General features: G+C 34.4%; 1 long non-coding RNA gene across 2 annotated transcripts; it reads right to left on the reverse strand.

Annotated features, from left to right (window-relative positions):
* Positions 1-239: 239 nt before the first annotated feature.
* Positions 240-2,038, reverse strand: LOC145030925 (uncharacterized). 2 transcript variants are annotated; one of them, XR_013676742.1, is made up of 2 exons: positions 1,715-2,038; positions 240-1,170 (listed from the first exon to the last, which is right to left on the reverse strand). It is a non-coding gene; the product is annotated as an uncharacterized LOC145030925 (long non-coding RNA). The 2 variants fall into 2 exon arrangements; XR_013676741.1 differs by having other exon boundaries at positions 1,308-2,038.
* Between the last annotated feature and the right edge of the window lie 17,398 nt (positions 2,039-19,436).

Here is a 19,436-nt window from a genome sequence, read left to right on the forward strand (position 1 = left end):
TATATATATATATATATATATTACTTTTTCACAACTGCATTTATAAAACTTAACCTTTAAGGTATTAGTCCATATTTAAGAAAACAATTACCATTATACAATTATACCAATAATCCATATTTAAGAAAACAATTACCAAAATTTTAAAAATAAGTAAAGTGAAATAGTGGTGGTACTTTACTTGAGATTCTCTAATAAGCTATAACTGAACTACAATAACTAAAAAAATGAGCCAAATAGGCATTCAAAATGGTAATGATATATTAATAATCTATAGGATTTTGAGCAGCATCAAAAGAAATGACAATAAAATGGCACCATCATCTCCAAAATAAAAAGGTTAAAAGATAAAACAATAAACTTGATATGAATTAAAACAGACGAATTACCAACATGTCTAAAAGCAAAGGACAACAAATCACATAAAAGGGAGACAATAATGATAGTTGTAAAAATAAACATTGCAGAAGTCAATTGCAAAACCCAAACCCACCAATTCTGGTTCTTAGCATACACAAAGACTCATCTATTAAACTCCCTTGTTGTGATCGAGGGTCAACCAATGACTGGTTTAACAACAACACCATATTTGAAGTGGCTAAGAAAGAATGCATATTCATATTCATTTCTTGTATCTTCGAACTGCACCCAATAAATCTCTGGACAAAATCAAGTAACCACAAGTTAATCCAATTAAGGACCTAAAAGTAGAATGGGGAAGTAATGTTTTCAACTTTCTTCCTTCAGACTCCTCTAGACAACATTCCATATCATTATTGCCACGTGAAGAAGAGATACGTATCAACATGGGTGGTTTGGATGCCATAAACCTTTTCTTGTTAGAGAACACCTTTGATCTCCATAACTTGCAAACTACAGTGAATGCAAGAAAATCAACAACTCCCAGTTGCATCATGATTAATGAAAGGACATCATGGTTAAGATATGATCAAAGGTCTCACATCATCAGTCTAACAAATCTTCATCCTTTTACTATTTGATAATGCATCATCATCATGATTCCAGTTTGTAGTCATTCTCATAGTCTTTTGCAAAAGAAAAATAATAACATTCCAGATTCCAGAGGCCTTAATAAACGCAAATTGTATGATTACAATAAGAAAGGAATAAGAATTTTCAGTTATCCATGTGGTTGGGGAGCCTCGTTATCTACAACCAAACTATAAACAATCAAAATACTTGAAAAACGATACATTCATTATTCAACAATCATAATCGCCACATACTCACAGAATCAAAATGGAAGATTCATATAACATAAAGATAATCAAATTAACTAAACGAACCTAATTGACGTTCTGGACCAGAATCAATTCCGATTTCCTAACGAATCGTTAGATGCCTGATGAAGAGGAGTTTGGGGTTTTAGGGTCTGTTGTAAATAAAAGAGGAGTTTTGAGCCTGATGGCATGTATTCGGTTTCTTCGATGAGAAAGATATCGATATTTCACATTTTGGGACAAACTTTCCACATTTGCATCAATACGCATTATCCTTTATCAAATTTTCATTCCATACCAAATTGTTGACCATAGCAGAAAGTCAACTTATGAAATTACAAAACATGATCAATCGCATATACATGCTGCTTTGATCTTTGGTGCTTTTAGACATGATACAAGATGCATTTGACTGCCCCAATCTCAATTTCAACATGCATTCAAGAATTTCATATTTTTCATTTAGAAATTACCTTTAATTTCTGTCACGTCACAGAGGAGGAGGATTAGAGCGTAATTGAGTTGATTGAACCATTTTTCAGACACCATCGGACAACACCGGCCATCAACGCCGTCGGCAGTAGCAGCGATTTCGTTGCTGCCTATTGGCTCACGTCTCATCTTTATCTGTCTGTTCAACTTGATTTCTGTTGATCACGCATACACCACGCATCGATGTGTGTGTTTTTCTGATCGCATTACAAGACATATGCTTCATTTGTTTCTGATTATCGACTATAGAAAAGAAAACGCAAACGCACAGAGATAATGATAAATCACCCCGGCTTTTGATTTTGACCAAGTCAACTATTTTTTTTTTTTTTTTTTTTTTTTTAAGCACGTTTAGTCTTTAAGTTTATTTTTATTTTTAAATCAAACCATTCATATAATATGATTTTGTTGTGTGTTTGGTCTCTCTACCAAACGTACAAAAAAAAACCTATATTACAATTTTTATTTATTTTTCAATTTATATCTTAATTATAATTTAAAAAATCCCCTATCCCACCCTTCCGGCTGATGTATATAATATTTCTACCATGCTTATCAAATTTAGAATCCTAAAACCCAAGACCATTTAGTTGTAGTTGTCAGAATGTTTTGTCATCGAAGATTTTGCAGCATGAATCCTACACTACTGAAACCCTTCACCTTCGTCGGTGCCCACCCACCCTTTTATTTCTTCCCAACGCATTTCATTCACGCACACCCTCTTCTTTTGTAGGGTCGTACGATGAATATGCACTCACCGGTGAAGCCCTCTGGTCACTAAGAACTCATACGGCGAAGTCTTATCCAATTCAACCTGTAAAAAGCAATTTGGTGGGTTTGATTTCTTGATCCGAAACTAAACGATTCAAACATCACTAAGAGTCCATCATAAATGACTATCAAGCAGAAGTGATTGTCTCGGCTAAGGATCCTCTCAGAGTGAGGGATATGTTCAAATTCATTTTGGACGTGTTTTGTTCTTCTGGATTTTCTTATTACATATGTTTATCCGAGATTAGGGGGTTTGGTGATCGGGAACGAGGCCGTATAAGGTACAGATTCATATTCCATGTTGAAATTGAACAACAACTCCGTCCTTCTACTTTCACATTTCTGCATCCTTCGATAAACCTTAACATACTAAAAATAAAATGACATTTAGTGGCACATAAAAAGTGCTCCTAAAAACCAAAAAAATGTCACTAAAGGCCCAATAGACAATCAGCGACACACAAAAAAAATGTGTTACTAAAAACGCTCCCACTAAAGGCCTTTAGTGGCACTACTTGGTTGTGTCGCTGCAACCTTCTTAGGTTTTAGTGACACTTTTTTATTATGCCACTATAGTACTTGTAGCTTTTAGTAGCAATATTTTTATGTCACTATTTAACTATTAAAAAAATCATCTTTTAGTGATATTCTTTAAGAAAAAAAATTCTACACTAATAAATTGGGTCTGAATTTTTATAATTTAATGGAATATAAAATAATAATAAAATAATTAAGATAATAAATGGTAAGCACAATATCATTGTTTCAATTCAAACTTGTCTAACACAATATTTTTAATAGTTAAAACATAAATATTATGCTAGTACACATCACAATACTATCAAACTAAATCCTTGTTCAAAAAGAAACAAAACTTGATTGACCTCGAATTGAATAATTGCTCATCTTGAGTTTTTCTTCTAGTCAAAGAGCCGAGGTGGTTTACATCGCCTCATATCTGCCATCAAAATAAGAGTTTAGATTTTGGATAATAAAACACACACATCATGAAAAACTGTAGGCATTTTTTGAAATTTAGGCTTCATAAATAGAGAAAATTAGCTTATTCTGAAAATTTTAACAAGACTGAAGTAAATATACAAACCCACATGGATTCATATACACAAGGATAATGTTGGTTGGGATCTTGATTGGTGAAATAAGCAATCATATTATTTTCTGATCATTATTGCATAGAGCAACAAATTTATGAACTAAATAATTCCCAAACTAATATTTTCTCACATCGGTAGGAAAGTATACACTTTAATGAAATTCAAGATAACATATTAAAGTATCAAAAAGTTGAAGGAAAGTAGTGGAAAACCATGGAAACGCTAGCTTCTACAGTAGCAAGGAAAGTAAATGGATCGAATGATGACAAACAAACCTGTATAAGGAGTTAAATAGATAATAATTACAATTTCATTAAAAAATAAAATTGTAAGGAATTTTTAGTATTTAACTATTAGAATACAAGGAGAGAAGTCAAATCCAATTGCATATATTAACCAATACACACGCTTAATCTACAAAAGTCAAAGAACAATTCTAATTTGAAAAAGAGGGTAAAAAAAGATACCATTGGATTAACAGACCATTCATCCAACTCTATCCATAACCCCCAGTAAGTGCTAAGCTTAGGCTAGTGAAGAGAGACCAATTTCACCACAATAACAAGAGTGTTGATGGAGAACACCTTGTTGTCAAAACAATTCTATTCCTTTGATTCCACATGACCTAAATGTATGTTATGTTGATCACTTCAAGGACTGTTTTGATCCTCTTATGAAGCCTCCTACTAGCAAACTGCCATATTAATGAATGATAGTCATCGGTGAGAGGTAGGGGTGTTCACGGGGCGGTTCGGTTCGGATAGTAATAAAATTGTGAACCATGACCACGGGACGGGTACCTGATGCGCACTAACCGAAACCGAACCGTATTAACAAAAAAACCGAACCGAACCGAACCGTATTAAAGCGGGTAACCACGGTTCGGTTCACGGGTACCCGGTAAAATATAAAAAATTAAATTAAATTGAAACTACAAAGTCCATTTTAGTTATCTCTTTCTTAAAATTAGTAAGTCAAAGAGTTTAAAAAAAACATAATGAAGTTTAAATATCATATCTTATAATTTGTATAATAAATATAATAATAAAAATAACAAGAAAATCAAATAAATTTAGAATTACAAAATTGGAGCTGTCGATATGGATTTTTGTTTAGGTTATTGAACTCGTATATCAATCAAAACAATACTAATGAAATAATATTTTTTTTACTTTATATATATATATATATATATATATATATATATATATATATATATATATATATATATATATTATCAAACGGTTCGGTTCGGGTATCCGCGGATACCTAAATATGAGAACCAAAAACCGACCCGTTGATATCCGGGTTTTTCGGTTTCGGTTTTTTTCGGTTACGGTTTTTTTCGGTTTCGGTTTTTTCGGTTTCGGATTGGCCGGTTCGGCTCGATTTTTCGGTTTTGCGGTTTTGCGGTTTTTTTGCACACCCCTAGTGAGAGGAAACTCACTCCACCAGCCTTGTCCATGATCCTGAAATAATGAATATGTGAAAGTAATCATTGTGCTACCTCTCTAAAAAGTTTAGATATATCAAAATTATCAGAAGATAGGTAACTTGGTGCTTACTGAACAAAGTTTCACACATGCATTTTATCAAACACATAGTATGCATATAAATTTACCACATAACGCCATATTCATCTTGAATGATAATACACAAAAAAAAAGCTACTCAAATCAATTGTTCAAACAATATACATATAAAGATAACAGAGTAGAGAATGCAATACATACTTTTGATTAAATGAGCTCTAGCTTGGCAACACTTTATCAGCGATAAACAAACTAGTTTGAAGTCATGCCTAAAAGACCTCTGACTGAAACTAGTTCCCGTTCGACAACGAGGTATGCAAGCGATCGATAAAACTAGGTTAGATTTCACGCCTAAATGATCAGGAAGAAACATCACAATTCTTTGCCGAATGAAATGCACTTGCAGTTGCACAAAATTAAGAAACAAAGATGTAGGAGTAGAGGGAAATTAGGTCGAAAATTTGAGGATTAGAAGGAAATAAAACGTTGAAAATGAAAATGAACTGAATTTGAAGAAACATCACAATTCTTTGCCGAATGAAATGCACTTGCAGTTGCACAAAATTAAGAAACAAAGATGTAGGAGTAGAGGGAAATTAGGTCGAAAATTTGAGGATTAGAAGGAAATAAAACGTTGAAAATGAAAATGAACTGAATTTGAAGAAACATCACAATTCTTTGCCGAATGAAATGCACTTGCAGTTGCACAAAATTAAGAAACAAAGATGTAGGAGTAGAGGGAAATTAGGTCGAAAATTTGAGGATTAGAAGGAAATAAAACGTTGAAAATGAAAATGAACTGAATTTGAAGAAACATCACAATTCTTTGCCGAATGAAATGCACTTGCAGTTGCACAAAATTAAGAAACAAAGATGTAGGAGTAGAGGGAAATTAGGTCGAAAATTTGAGGATTAGAAGGAAATAAAACGTTGAAAATGAAAATGAACTGAATTTGAAGAAACATCACAATTCTTTGCCGAATGAAATGCACTTGCAGTTGCACAAAATTAAGAAACAAAGATGTAGGAGTAGAGGGAAATTAGGTCGAAAATTTGAGGATTAGAAGGAAATAAAACGTTGAAAATGAAAATGAACTGAATTTGAAGAAACATCACAATTCTTTGCCGAATGAAATGCACTTGCAGTTGCACAAAATTAAGAAACAAAGATGTAGGAGTAGAGGGAAATTAGGTCGAAAATTTGAGGATTAGAAGGAAATAAAACGTTGAAAATGAAAATGAACTGAATTTGAAGAAACATCACAATTCTTTGCCGAATGAAATGCACTTGCAGTTGCACAAAATTAAGAAACAAAGATGTAGGAGTAGAGGGAAATTAGGTCGAAAATTTGATTAGAAGGAAATAAAACGTTGAAAATGAAAATGAACTGAATTTGAAGAAACATCACAATTCTTTGCCGAATGAAATGCACTTGCAGTTGCACAAAATTAAGAAACAAAGATGTAGGAGTAGAGGGAAATTAGGTCGAAAATTTGAGGATTAGAAGGAAATAAAACGTTGAAAATGAAAATGAACTGAATTTGAAGAAACATCACAATTCTTTGCCGAATGAAATGCACTTGCAGTTGCACAAAATTAAGAAACAAAGATGTAGGAGTAGAGGGAAATTAGGTCGAAAATTTGAGGATTAGAAGGAAATAAAACGTTGAAAATGAAAATGAACTGAATTTGGTATGGCGGAAAGCTTTTTTTTTTTTTTTTGGAATAAGAGGAAAATGAAAATAGATGCGAAAGGTGGCACAAAAAGAATATGTGCCAAAAAAAAAGGATAATATAGTGACACAAAGACTAATAAGTCGTTAAAAACTTGTGCCACTAAATGAAATTTTGTTTGGAATGGCATATCACTCATAAATTCTGATTTGGCAGTTGAAATCAATCACCGTTGATTCAATCATTTTTTTAAACCCACGTGAATGCTTTTAGCAAAGGTAAAGCTTTTAGCAAAGGTAAATCAGTTTTTTAATGTGCAGACTACTCCAAACCATAAGGATCATTCATGTAAATTAGGGCGTGGAAAAATTAGGGCCCATGTTTTATTCCTTCTTTTAAATATATTAATAAATATAAAAAAGTAAAAAATAAATAATTTACGTTAAATCAAGCTTTTAATATTGATTAGGGACCAAAAACGCAATAATATCATACTGTATGGATGATCCGAGTTAAAAAACGAGTTAGGGACTAAATATGCAGACTACCCCAAACCATAAGGACCATGCGTGTAATTTACCCTTCTTTTGAAGATGAACTCCAAAACTTTATATAGTGTTGGTTGTGAAGTTTCTGAAGCTTATTTTATATATGAAGTCATGTTTACCTAAAGTCAAAGTGTTTTTCGAAGTGAGGATTGTTTATGCTGAAGTAGTTGGTAGAACTTATTAAGTTCCTTTGACATCTGTTTATCACATCGTCCGAAGTGCTTAGGTCGTATTTTAGACTTAGCTAATTTGTTGAGCTTAACTGTCAAATGCCCACGTGTTAGTTTAAGATTAGATGAGTCTATAGTTCGCATGCCTATATACACGAGTTTTTACACATGCTCATAACATATCTGTTATTGGAGATATTGATTGTAATCCTTTCTTTTCATCTAATCAAAGAGCATAATGTAATATCTACATCTTCATGTTCATATTTTACATTTGTTTCATAGTTGTTCTTGACTTAAATACTCATCAAGTGGTATCAAAGAGAGATGCTCTCGATTCATTAGAAAAATTCATTTGTATTTAATAACAAATCATAACTTTTTTCTTATATTTGTATCCCACTTTTAAAATCTAGTTCTTCAATGTTATTTAAAGCTTAAGATCCTATTTACTTGTTTCAATGGCAAATTTGAACACCTCGATGATGATCAACTACGCAAATCTTCTCAATTCATCCATAAAAACTCCTATGTTACTATCAGATCACTCCGATCAACGGGTTGATCTAATGGAGGACTATCTTACTAGAACTAATTGTGACAACCTGAAATTTTCATTCTGAACAAACCATGTCATACCAATAGAAGTTAGAACAGTTACAGTGAAATTTCAGATTTTGGGTATAAGTTTGAGTATTTCAGGTTTAGCACTTAAGGAGATATCAGGAGTGTGGATGCACTAGGGTTTTGTGCAACACTGTTATTCCAATACTCTATGATATTAGAGTTCATTCCGGGAATAAAATATTTTCTGCTAAAAATCTAAGGGCTATATATAGAAATCTGAACCATATTCATTCATTAGTTGCATTTCTAACTAGAGAAAAGCTGAATTCTCTCTCATGGATCTTTGGGTTTTTATCCCAAATCATGAGTGCTTCTATCTAGTTATATTATATAGCTTAGATTGTGTTTTATAACATCAAAATCGGATCAAAACCCCAAGATTTGGGAGTTTACCGCCCAAGAACACTTGGAGAGTAAACTCCTTTTTAAGGGCCAAAGTGTGCCCAATGTCCCACAAAGCCTTGGAACTCAAACTAGAAGACACCATTACATGTTTAGACCACAAAATCAATTAGAAACAATGGCTAGAAGTGAGTTCACGGCCAAGGAAGTTCTTGGGCCGTGAACTCCATTTGAGGTTGCCAAAATGCCCTAAAAGCCTTCCTTAAGCCAAGAGACTAGTTTATACATGTACCCTAATGAGTTTAGGACTAGCAAACACCCATAGAAGACCAAGAGTAAGGTTTTCATGGCCCAACAAGTCCCAGGGCCATGAACTCCAAATAATAGTGCCAAATGGTGCTATAAACTCTTCTAAAGCCTTGTACACTAGCCTAGTTTAGTTCCTAGTTAAATTAAGGACTTGAAAACACCAAAACACCCATCCAAGGGAGATTACGGCCGTAATCTCCATGGGATTTGGTCCTAGGGCCGTGAACTCCCAAAAGGAGTTATATAATGCCCTAAACTCTTCCAAAGACCAAGCCATTAAGTAGAATTGCTTCTTAGGGTCTTATAGAGCCTCAAACATCAATTGGCCAAGTAAGTATGAGATTTACTAGATTTACTAATTTTTAAATTTAATATATATATATATATATATATATATATATATATATATATATATATATATATATATATATATATATAAGTTAAAAAAAATATATATTTAAATTTAAATATATATATATATATATATATATATATATATATATATATATATATATTTACTACATCAATTGGCCAAGTAAGTATGAGATTTACTAGATTTACTAATTTCCAAACACACATTTTTACGTATCGTAATTGTAAATTTAAAAAATATATATATATTTATAGATTTACTAATTTTCAAATTAAATATACATTTCATATCTCATAATAGAAAATAAAATATCATATACAAAAAATACAATCCATTGCACAAAAGTTAATGTCATACAAATAATCATTCTAATAGTAGACAAATGTAATACATCAAATGTGAAAGAGATGAAAGTCTTCAACAAATAACAGTTGAACTAGAAAAACTTGTTGTCCACCTTGATAACATTTCGAGCTACTTTGCTTGACACTATGCACATCAACAAGACCTACAAATTTGAATAATGCAACCATTAGATTCATATAAACCAACAAATCCCAATATGTAAGCATGGAATTTATGAATCTATGTTAAAGGGGTAAAATGGTCATTTACAGTTCATTCAGAGCAAAAAAGGAACAACTTTTTTCATTTACTACTTACTTCACCATACAGACCTCATTTATCTCAACTAATGCATCATACTGATTATGGCATCATTAGATAAGTTAAGTGCCTAAGTTAGGTAGGTAACTAATGAGACATAAAACTGATGAAATGACTAAAATACCCTTATAGTAAGCATCAGAAGAAGATTAAGTATGACTTTATAAATTAGACCAATATCAATACTTGAACATTGATCAAAAACTTACATGAGAGCAAATCCCATTTTCTCCACAACACCTCTGAGATTTTTCACTATTTTCAAGCTCAATTGGATAGTGTTTCATGGATCCTGAGCCTCCTACTTTTTGCTCAAAGTTTCCAAGATTCTTAGCAAATGTTGGACCTAAAATGGAAGAAAAAAATGGTTTTGTGGATATATACTTCAATTACTAAGAAAATAGTAAGTAAAAAAACTACAAATGTTCAAAATAAGATGCTAGTAAAGCTTTGCCATAATGGTAAGATGTCATGATATACAGAGCAAATGTAAAATTCAATAAGATGCACATAATAATATTCTTATGATCTTATAAGATTTCCAAATAATATACTAGTAAAGCTTTTGCACAATGATATAAGATGTCATGACATACAGATCAAATTTCAAGATTCAATAAAATGCACATAATAATATGTTTTAGGGTAAATTATAAAAAAATGGTCCCTGAGCTTTCTGATTTTCCCATTTTTAGATCAAAATTGAAACATTTGTCAACTTTTGTTCATATTTTTGTTCCAATTGCAGATTCTTTTCTCTTTCCAATTCATATTTGTGTTTCCATTCTATAGCCTCAGCTTGAGCAGCAGCTTTAGCTTCTGCTGCTTCTCTTAAAACCTTGGCAACTGCTTATCAGTGACATAAACCACAAGGATCAGACACAAACCTTATTATTAACAAAAGCATCCTACTTTTATTTCACCTGAATGAAAGAAATCATACTTCTCATGGCTATCGAAAACTCCACAAGTTGATCTTCAATCCCATCAACAAGTGGAAGTGGCTGATCAGCAATTTCTTTTACAACTTTCTCTAAGTTTCCAAGAGGAAGGAAATCATTTACACCATTCTCCTGTGCAAGATTATGTGAATTCGCCTGTTGAAAATCAAATGAAAATTCAGAAGAGAGTAAGTAGAAAAGATAGAGAAGGGCTCTACAAACGTTAAAAGGCAACACATATACTTGAGCCTATCATAGCATTACAAAAATATTCAGCCATATTTTGAACTTAATGCTTCAAGACATATTATTGAAACATTCAGCCATCTTTTGAACTTAATACTCAAATTCTGTGTATAGCATTTCCTGTTACTTTTCGCCTTCTAGAGACATCAGACATGTCTTTCTGCTTAACTCTAGTATTGACATTTACACTTGAATGTTGATGTTAAAGCGAGTTAAAGATACTTGAGCCTATTATAACCTTACAGAAATAATTACCTCAGCCCTGAGTCTATCATCGGAGCATAGAGATCCTGTAGCATCGGATCTCCCATCCTTGCCTTGTGGCTGATCACCATCTTCGGCTAAATAGCATATACACAATTTATTAACACGAATTCAGCGATGAAATAGACATTGCATACAGAACAATCAATTTCTGGAAAACCATCTCTAATGCAAAAATACGTTATAAATCAAAAACATTAAGTCGTTCTGAGTTCCAACATATATGAAAGGTAGTTTTGTCTTTTGTACTTTTTAATTATCTGTTTGTTATGTCTAGACCATTACCTGTATGCAGGAGGGACAAGGTAGTTGGGGACAACCTTTTTCTATTTTAGAAGGAGGCTGATTATTAGTGAAATACCATTTCTTATGAAAACCATCACCAGAAATAACAAGATGAAATTACATTTGTAAGATGAAAACCATCACCTGAAATAACAAGTGAACCCATGTGCAATTGTCCAAATCTATTTCTTAAAGGAATAATGGAGTGCAATATATATGAAGCTACAAGGGCTAAAGAAATTGTTGAATCAAAATTCTCTAGAAAGGACATGATGGGGGCCAAGAAATTTACTTTAAAGGCCTAAACTTTGTATCCAGGTCTTGATGGAATTTCCCAACTTGTAGCAGTTCTAGATGTGTATGTTGCTGCTGAAAACAAAATAAACGGTGAATTGGATTTTTATGGAATTCTTGGTGTGAGCTCATTAGCATATGATAATACTATGAGGAAACATTACAGAGCACTAGCTTTATCTTTTCATCTATACAAGAATATATCATAAGGAGAGCCTCTGAATGAAGACGAAGGTGTTCCATTTGCAAGAGTTTTTGGAAGGAGGTTCAATGAAGAAAAATTACTTTGAAAGCTATTCACATGAAATGCATCAGCGTCTTTCAAATGATCTGAAGTAAAAAATTACTTATTGTGAACAACTATATCTTTTATACATATCAGATATTAGATGCAATTTTTTTAAGGAGAGATCTTAATTTCTTTAGGCTTACTTGTTGAACATGGAAATGAAAGAGATGAAGAATACAAGGGCAAAATGGTCATGTTCAGAAATTTAACATATTTGTTGCTATTTTTTTGAAAGAGAATTTGTTGCTAAAGAAAAAAGATCAACATATGACCATAAGAAAAATGATGAGCCGGCTCAGCCTTCTGAAGGACTAACACGTCAAGGCAGTGGAATCATTGGCTCATTTGGCCAAGCTGAAGAGCTTCGTTGTGTAATTGCTATAGTTCGTCGATAAGATTTATAACCTTATTTTTGTTTTATAAATTAGGGAAAATTTCAAGAGATAGAAACATACTTCACTCGTTTGCAGTGGTGATAGAACTCCAAAGCAAAAGGTGAAGTTAAAGGACTTGTTAGATGCAACACGTAATTTGTGTATCATATCAGTTTTGACCTTGTCTTTTTTAAGCATCCACTACAAGGTTGTAACTCATTTCCAAGGTTATAAATCCTTTTATTTGGTTGCTTGATTTCCGCATTGTCAATGATCACATCTGAACAGGTGATTCTTCAGAGGCTAACTCATGTCTCATATGTGATTCTTCAGAGGCTAACTCATGTCTCATATGTGATTCTTCAGGAGTAGGAGCTTGTTTGCTTATCCAGACAAAAATAGTCTCTCCCTTTTCTCTGTAGTGGATATCTGAACATGTGATTCTTCAGGAGCAGGAACTTGCTTGCTTTCTGCATAGTCAATGATCACATCTAACAAGTTCAGCAACTGAAACACAGCAGATCAAATAGCAATTAGGGAAGAAGAAAAAAAATACATTTAAGATTTTACCAAAAGAAAAGAATGTGCAAATTCTACCTGCTCAAGATGTGCAATACTTCTCAAATAAAGGGGTTGATTCAAGAGGCTCAACAACATCGTTATGTCCAAGAAATCTCCTTGCTGCTTTTCTGTTTCATTATCTTCAACAACCATGATGGCTTTTCCATGAGACTTATCAGGAGTAATAGTATGGGACTCCGAGGGGAATCTGAACTGAAGCAAAAGTTTTGCAAAAAATGTATGATTCCTGGCCACATACGTCAAATACCATCTTGAATTTTTATAAACTTTACTAGACTGAGGATTTTGAGTAATCAATGCAAATTCTTATAACTAATTTTGACATAGTTTCCATGTGCAAGAATTACTTCAAAACACAATAATACATAAAAGAACAATACATGTAATCTACCTCAATGTTATTTCTATTGTACATTACACTTCAGATTAAATAAAAACATTTGTAGTTCTTTGCTCAAAATATATAATATAGCATGAAAACACAAGAGTCACTCATTGGGGCATTTTATCAAACAGTTGGTGTTCACCAAAAAGTATCCCTAAACAGGTAGTGATTAATTATTTAAATATTACCAGGTTGTTGTCTTATGTAGTAACAAAGCAACCAAAAATAACAAGTAGTTGTAACGCCCGCAGATCCGGGCTAGTCAATTTAGAGGCAATAGGGGTCGAAAATGACTTTTCGACAAAAGATTAATTAGAATAAATAATCTTAACCAAGTCTTGGAATATGTCTCAAGCTTTCCGTACATATAAAGAACGCCAAAATCCGAGTTATAACGAAGAAGTTATGGCCCGTCGAAGTTTTACGGCAAAACCGGCACGGCACCGGGAAACGTAAATAGTGAATTTACGATAGAAGACTTTTTAGCCTTATCAATCTAAACAAAAGTTGTATAATATGTTAAACTCAGAACATCGATAAAAAAGAACGCCTAAATCTGACTTCGTATGAAGAAGTTATGATTTTTCTAAGATTCGGCTTAGTAGTGCACGGCCCGAAACTCGAATTTTAGTTCGAGCGGTTTTTGGCTTACGCGACCTAAATGAGAGTTGAAGATCTCATTCATAGGAACTCAACGGTAAAAAGACAGACGAAAACGGAGTCCGTATGAAGGAGTTATGAACTCTTCGCGGTCATTTAACAGTCTAAACGCCTCCTAGTGTTAAATTTGAGATCGGTCGAGAACTAGCTGACGGAGTCTAAACGAAAGTTGTAGATCTTTATTTTACCTACGCGTGGATATAAAGAACGTCGAAAACGGAGCTCGTATGCGAAAGTTATGATTTTTCTAAGTTTGAGGGCTGACACGCGATAGGGGTGACGTGGCACCACCATAATTGGACACGTGGCACCACCAGAAGGCCACCACATGGACCAACTCGGCGAGTAGGTCCCCCCTACTCGGCGAGTACATCAGAATCCAACCCTATAAATAGAGGTGCCGGGTTCCCTCATTTCCTCACCCCTCACCCCTCTTCTTTCTCTCTCTAAACTCTCTCTCTAAGCTCCCTAACCCCCCTAAAAGCCTAGGTAAACCCCCTAGCACCCGAAGGAAGCCCCGAGGCTCCCGGAGTCCCGAGAAAAGAGCCATTCGGCTCGGGAACGCTGCTCCAGCGAAGCCCGGTTTTGCGAAAAACCCGCTGTAAGTAAGCTATGCCTACGGTATCTTTAATATAGCTTATGTTTTAATATAGTAACATTATTAGGAACTTATAATGAGTATTTAGGCTATTATTATGAGTTATATTGAGTGTTATTAACGCTTATATAATAATAATAATAGTCAGATAATTACTTTGTCGCGGTTATCATTAGACTAAACCCTAGTGGTATCAATACTAGGTTTTATCGAAGGAATATCATTTTGAGAGTATCGAAGCGCTGTCCGAGTGCTGAGTCACCACCTACTCAGGTGAGTGCATGATCCCTTTCATCTTACACATAGATATGAAGTATTTATTATATAATTTACGTGTTGTGAGTGCATATTCCCTTTCATCTTACACATAGATATGAAGTATTTTAATATAAATTACGTGCTATATGTACATATTGTCTGGATACTTGCTGTCTATACTGAGTGAAAGATTTTTATACATGTTTTAAATGATTTAAACTGTATACGTATTTTATATCTACAAAACGTTTTGGGAAAAACATGGGTAGATGAAATAGTTGTTTCGTGATAACACGATGGGAGACATCAGTGTTGTCAGTGATCTAGTCATCTAGTGGAGTATAGATGACGACTATGGACGATACTAGACGGTCCAGTGGAACGATAGCAGTTTCGTATCATGTAGGTATTTTGAACTACGTGCTCATTAGGTATTTTTGAACTGAGTGTGTTTACTACGTATCTTTGAACTGAGTGTGTTCACTAAGTATTTTGAACTAAGTGTGTTCACTAGTTACTTTTGAACTAAGTGTTTACCAGATGTTTCGGACTACGTGTTCACCAGATATATTCTATAAGCCTTGGTAATGATGGACTTCGTGTCGATTCCTTAGGATGATCCTTAGGAATAAATAAACGAGGAATAGCTGATTCTTAGGGTAGATCCTTAAGACTAAAGAAGATAATGGGGATGGGTAATTGGGTTGATTGTTTAAACATAATAATTATATTATTGTGGGTTGAAAACCCTATGTACTCACCAGGTTTCCCAACCTGACCCACTCAGTTTATGTATATCACAGGTGATGAAATGAAGTGACGTTACACTGAGAGATTTAAAGAGATGTAGATCACTAGTGTAAATAATTGTAAGTTCTGTTTATGCTTATGTTTCTGTATTAACGATGACATCCCAAACGTTTTAAGATGAATAAAAATACGTTTCTTCGAAAATGTTTTAATAACGTATTTATCGTGTTTTTCTGGGAACAAATTCCGCAACCTTTTTATAAAATGAAGTACTCTGATTTTCATAAAGCATAAACAAAATCGGTCTTTTCTGGCCGTGATTTTGGGGATGTCACAGTTGGTATCAGAGCATTAATTTAAGCGAACTAGGAATATGGATTTATTTCTAAACTTAAACTTAGAATGCTAAGTAATGATTGTGAGGAGTGTGTCAAATAGATTTAGGTAATGCACCTGAATAGACACAAGCACTAGCTTATCTAGGGAAAATTCCTAACATGATTTTATGTGCTAAATGATTTATGATATACATTATATGATCGGATCTATGGTCTGTTGCTGACCGGATCTGGAAATTTTATGTGCTCAGGTTTCTAAACGTTTAGTTACGATATTAGAACTGGCATGTAACTTTTTGGAGAAATAAGGAGGAATACGTGTCTAATTCTTCCTCTATCTATATTCTCGTCTCGATACATCAAACTCTTGCTTTGGAGAATAGAATGTCATGATAAGGACTCATAGAGAATTGAGTAAGTGGAGGAAATGAAAAGGCTTACGATAGTGAATGACACTTATCGAAAGATATCATTAGAGTGGTATCTTGCCTTTAAAATATGTCATGCTGTACGTTTAGAGGAGTACAGTACGTCCGAAGTACACCTTCGATTGGCAAGATGATGGAATTATTGGCGTAATTCATGAAGTTGACCCATCGTATGGTATTTCCACCGAGCTGAAGCAGAATTGATGATTGAAGATACGCATAGAAGAAGTCCTAGTAGAGTCTAGGGAAAATTTTGTGATTGTTTGGACACATTTTTTATGTGTTAAAAATTGTTTTGTGATAATAACTTGGGAAAACTGCGAGACAATACTTGGGACGAGTATGAGTAGGTGTGAAAGGTAGTAGATGCATATACTACCGGAAGCACAGGACTCACGCTTGGATCAGGGAAAGTCACAAGGTTACCAAGAAACTAGTAATTGATTTCGATTTATTCAAGTGTGTTGTTACCATTGTTTCGGTAATGACTAAGACGATTGTTGATATTCCGACCCTAGTGGTCATATCGAATTGAGTCCGACTACGATGAGTATGTTACGTGGTTCAGAGAACCAAGTTTGATGTAGCGTCCGACTTAAACCAAACAATTGAAGTCAAAGCGATCAATAGAAGTATCGTGCTCGTTGTTAAAAGAAGATGGTTGCTAGAGATGCTACCTTTTTAGATGTGACTAGAACCATGAAGGAAGGCATAGTCTGTTTTAGAATTTAACACTAAGAGACCTAAGTCTAAGTGTTGCAACATACGATGATAGGTCATTAGAATATGACACATCGGTCCATTGTATTAATAAAAGAACTTATCTTAAGTTCGTATCCAGAGAGGATCGAGATTGTGACTTGAAGGTCATATTATGGAGTCTAACGTGAGATAGAGAGCGTACGCAAGATCGAGCACCGCCTGTAGTCAAGGAGTCTAAGTGTTAGATACACGTTCGAAGAAACATCAAAGTTATGACTTAGGATGAATAGATAACAAATGGAGTCATCATGTGAGCCATGTTTCGTTGATGATTCCGGGACGTAATCATCCTAAGGGGGAGATAACTGTAACGCCCGCAGATCCGGGCTAGTCAATTTAGAGGCAATAGGGGTCGAAAATGACTTTTCGACAAAAGATTACTTAGAATAAATAATCTTAACCAAGTCGTGGAATATGTCTCAAGCTTTCCGTACATATAAAGAACGCCAAAATCCGAGTCATAACGAAGAAGTTATGGCCCGTCGAAGTTTTACGGCAAAACGGCACGGCACCGGGAAACGTAAATAGTGAATTTACGATAGAAGACTTTTTAGCCTTAGCAATCTAAACAAAACTTGTATAATATGTTAAACTAAGAACATCGATAAAAAGAACGCCCAAATCTGACTTCGTATGAAGAAGTTATGATTTTTCTAAGATTCGGCTTAGCAGTGCACGGCCCAAAACTCGAATTTTAGTTCGAGCGGTTTTTGGCTTACGCGACCTAAATGAGAGTTGAAGATCTCATTCATAGGAACTCAACGGTAAAAAGACAGACGAAAACGGAGTCCGTATGAAGGAGTTATGAACTCTTCGCGGTCATTTAACAGTCTAAACGCCTCCTACTGTTAAATTTGAGATCGGTCGAGAATTAGCTGACAGAGTCTAAACGAAAGTTGTAGATATTTATTTTACCTACGCGTGGATATAAAGAACGTCGAAAACGGAGCTCGTATGCGAAAGTTATGATTTTTCTAAGTTTGAGGGCTGACACGCGATAGGGGTGACGTGGCACCACCATAATTGGACACGTGGCACCACCAGAAGGCCACCACATGGACCAACTCGGCGAGTAGGTCCCCCCTACTCGGCGAGTACATCAGAATCCACCCCTATAAATAGAGGTGCCGGGTTCCCTCATTTCCTCACCCCTCACCCCTCTTCTTTCTCTCTCTAAACTCTCTCTCTAAGCTCCCTAACCCCCCTAAAAGCCTAGGTAAACCCCCTAGCACCCGAAGGAAGCCCCGAGGCTCCCGGAGTCCCGAGAAAAGAGCCATTCGGCTCGGGAACGCTGCTCCAGCGAAGCCCGGTTTTGCGAAAAACCCGCTGTAAGTAAGCTATGCCTACGGTATCTTTAATATAGCTTATGTTTTAATATAGTAACATTATTAGGAACTTATAATGAGTATTTAGGCTATTATTATGAGTTATATTGAGTGTTATTAACGCTTATATAATAATAATAATAATAATAATAATAGTCAGATAATTAATTTGTCGCAGTTATCATTAGACTAAACCCTAGTGGTATCAATACTAGGTTTTATCGAAGGAATATCATTTTGAGAGTATCGAAGCGCTGTCCGAGTGCTGAGTCACCACCTACTCAGGTGAGTGCATGGTCCCTTTCATCTTACACATAGATATGAAGTATTTATTATATAATTTACGTGTTGTGAGTGCATATTCCCTTTCATCTTACACATAGATATGAAGTATTTTAATATAAATTACGTGCTATATGTACATATTGTCTGGATACTTGCTGTCTATGCTGAGTGAAAGATTTTTATACATGTTTTAAATGATTTAAACTGTATACGTATTTTATATCTACAAAACGTTTTGGGAAAAACATGGGTAGATGAAATAGTTGTTTCGTGATAACACGATGGGAGACATCAGTGTTGTCAGTGATCTAGTCATCTAGTGGAGTATAGATGACGACTATGGATGATACTAGACGGTCCAGTGGAACGATAGCAGTTTCGTATCATGTAGGTATTTTGAACTACGTGCTCATTAGGTATTTTTGAACTAAGTGTGTTCACTACGTATCTTTGAACTGAGTGTGTTCACTAAGTATTTTGAACTAAGTGTGTTCACTAGTTACTTTTGAAC

This window comes from Lactuca saligna, chromosome 2 (assembly GCF_052625555.1).
Source record: "Lactuca saligna cultivar CGN05327 chromosome 2, ASM5262555v1, whole genome shotgun sequence".
NCBI classification, from domain to species: domain Eukaryota; kingdom Viridiplantae; phylum Streptophyta; class Magnoliopsida; order Asterales; family Asteraceae; genus Lactuca; species Lactuca saligna.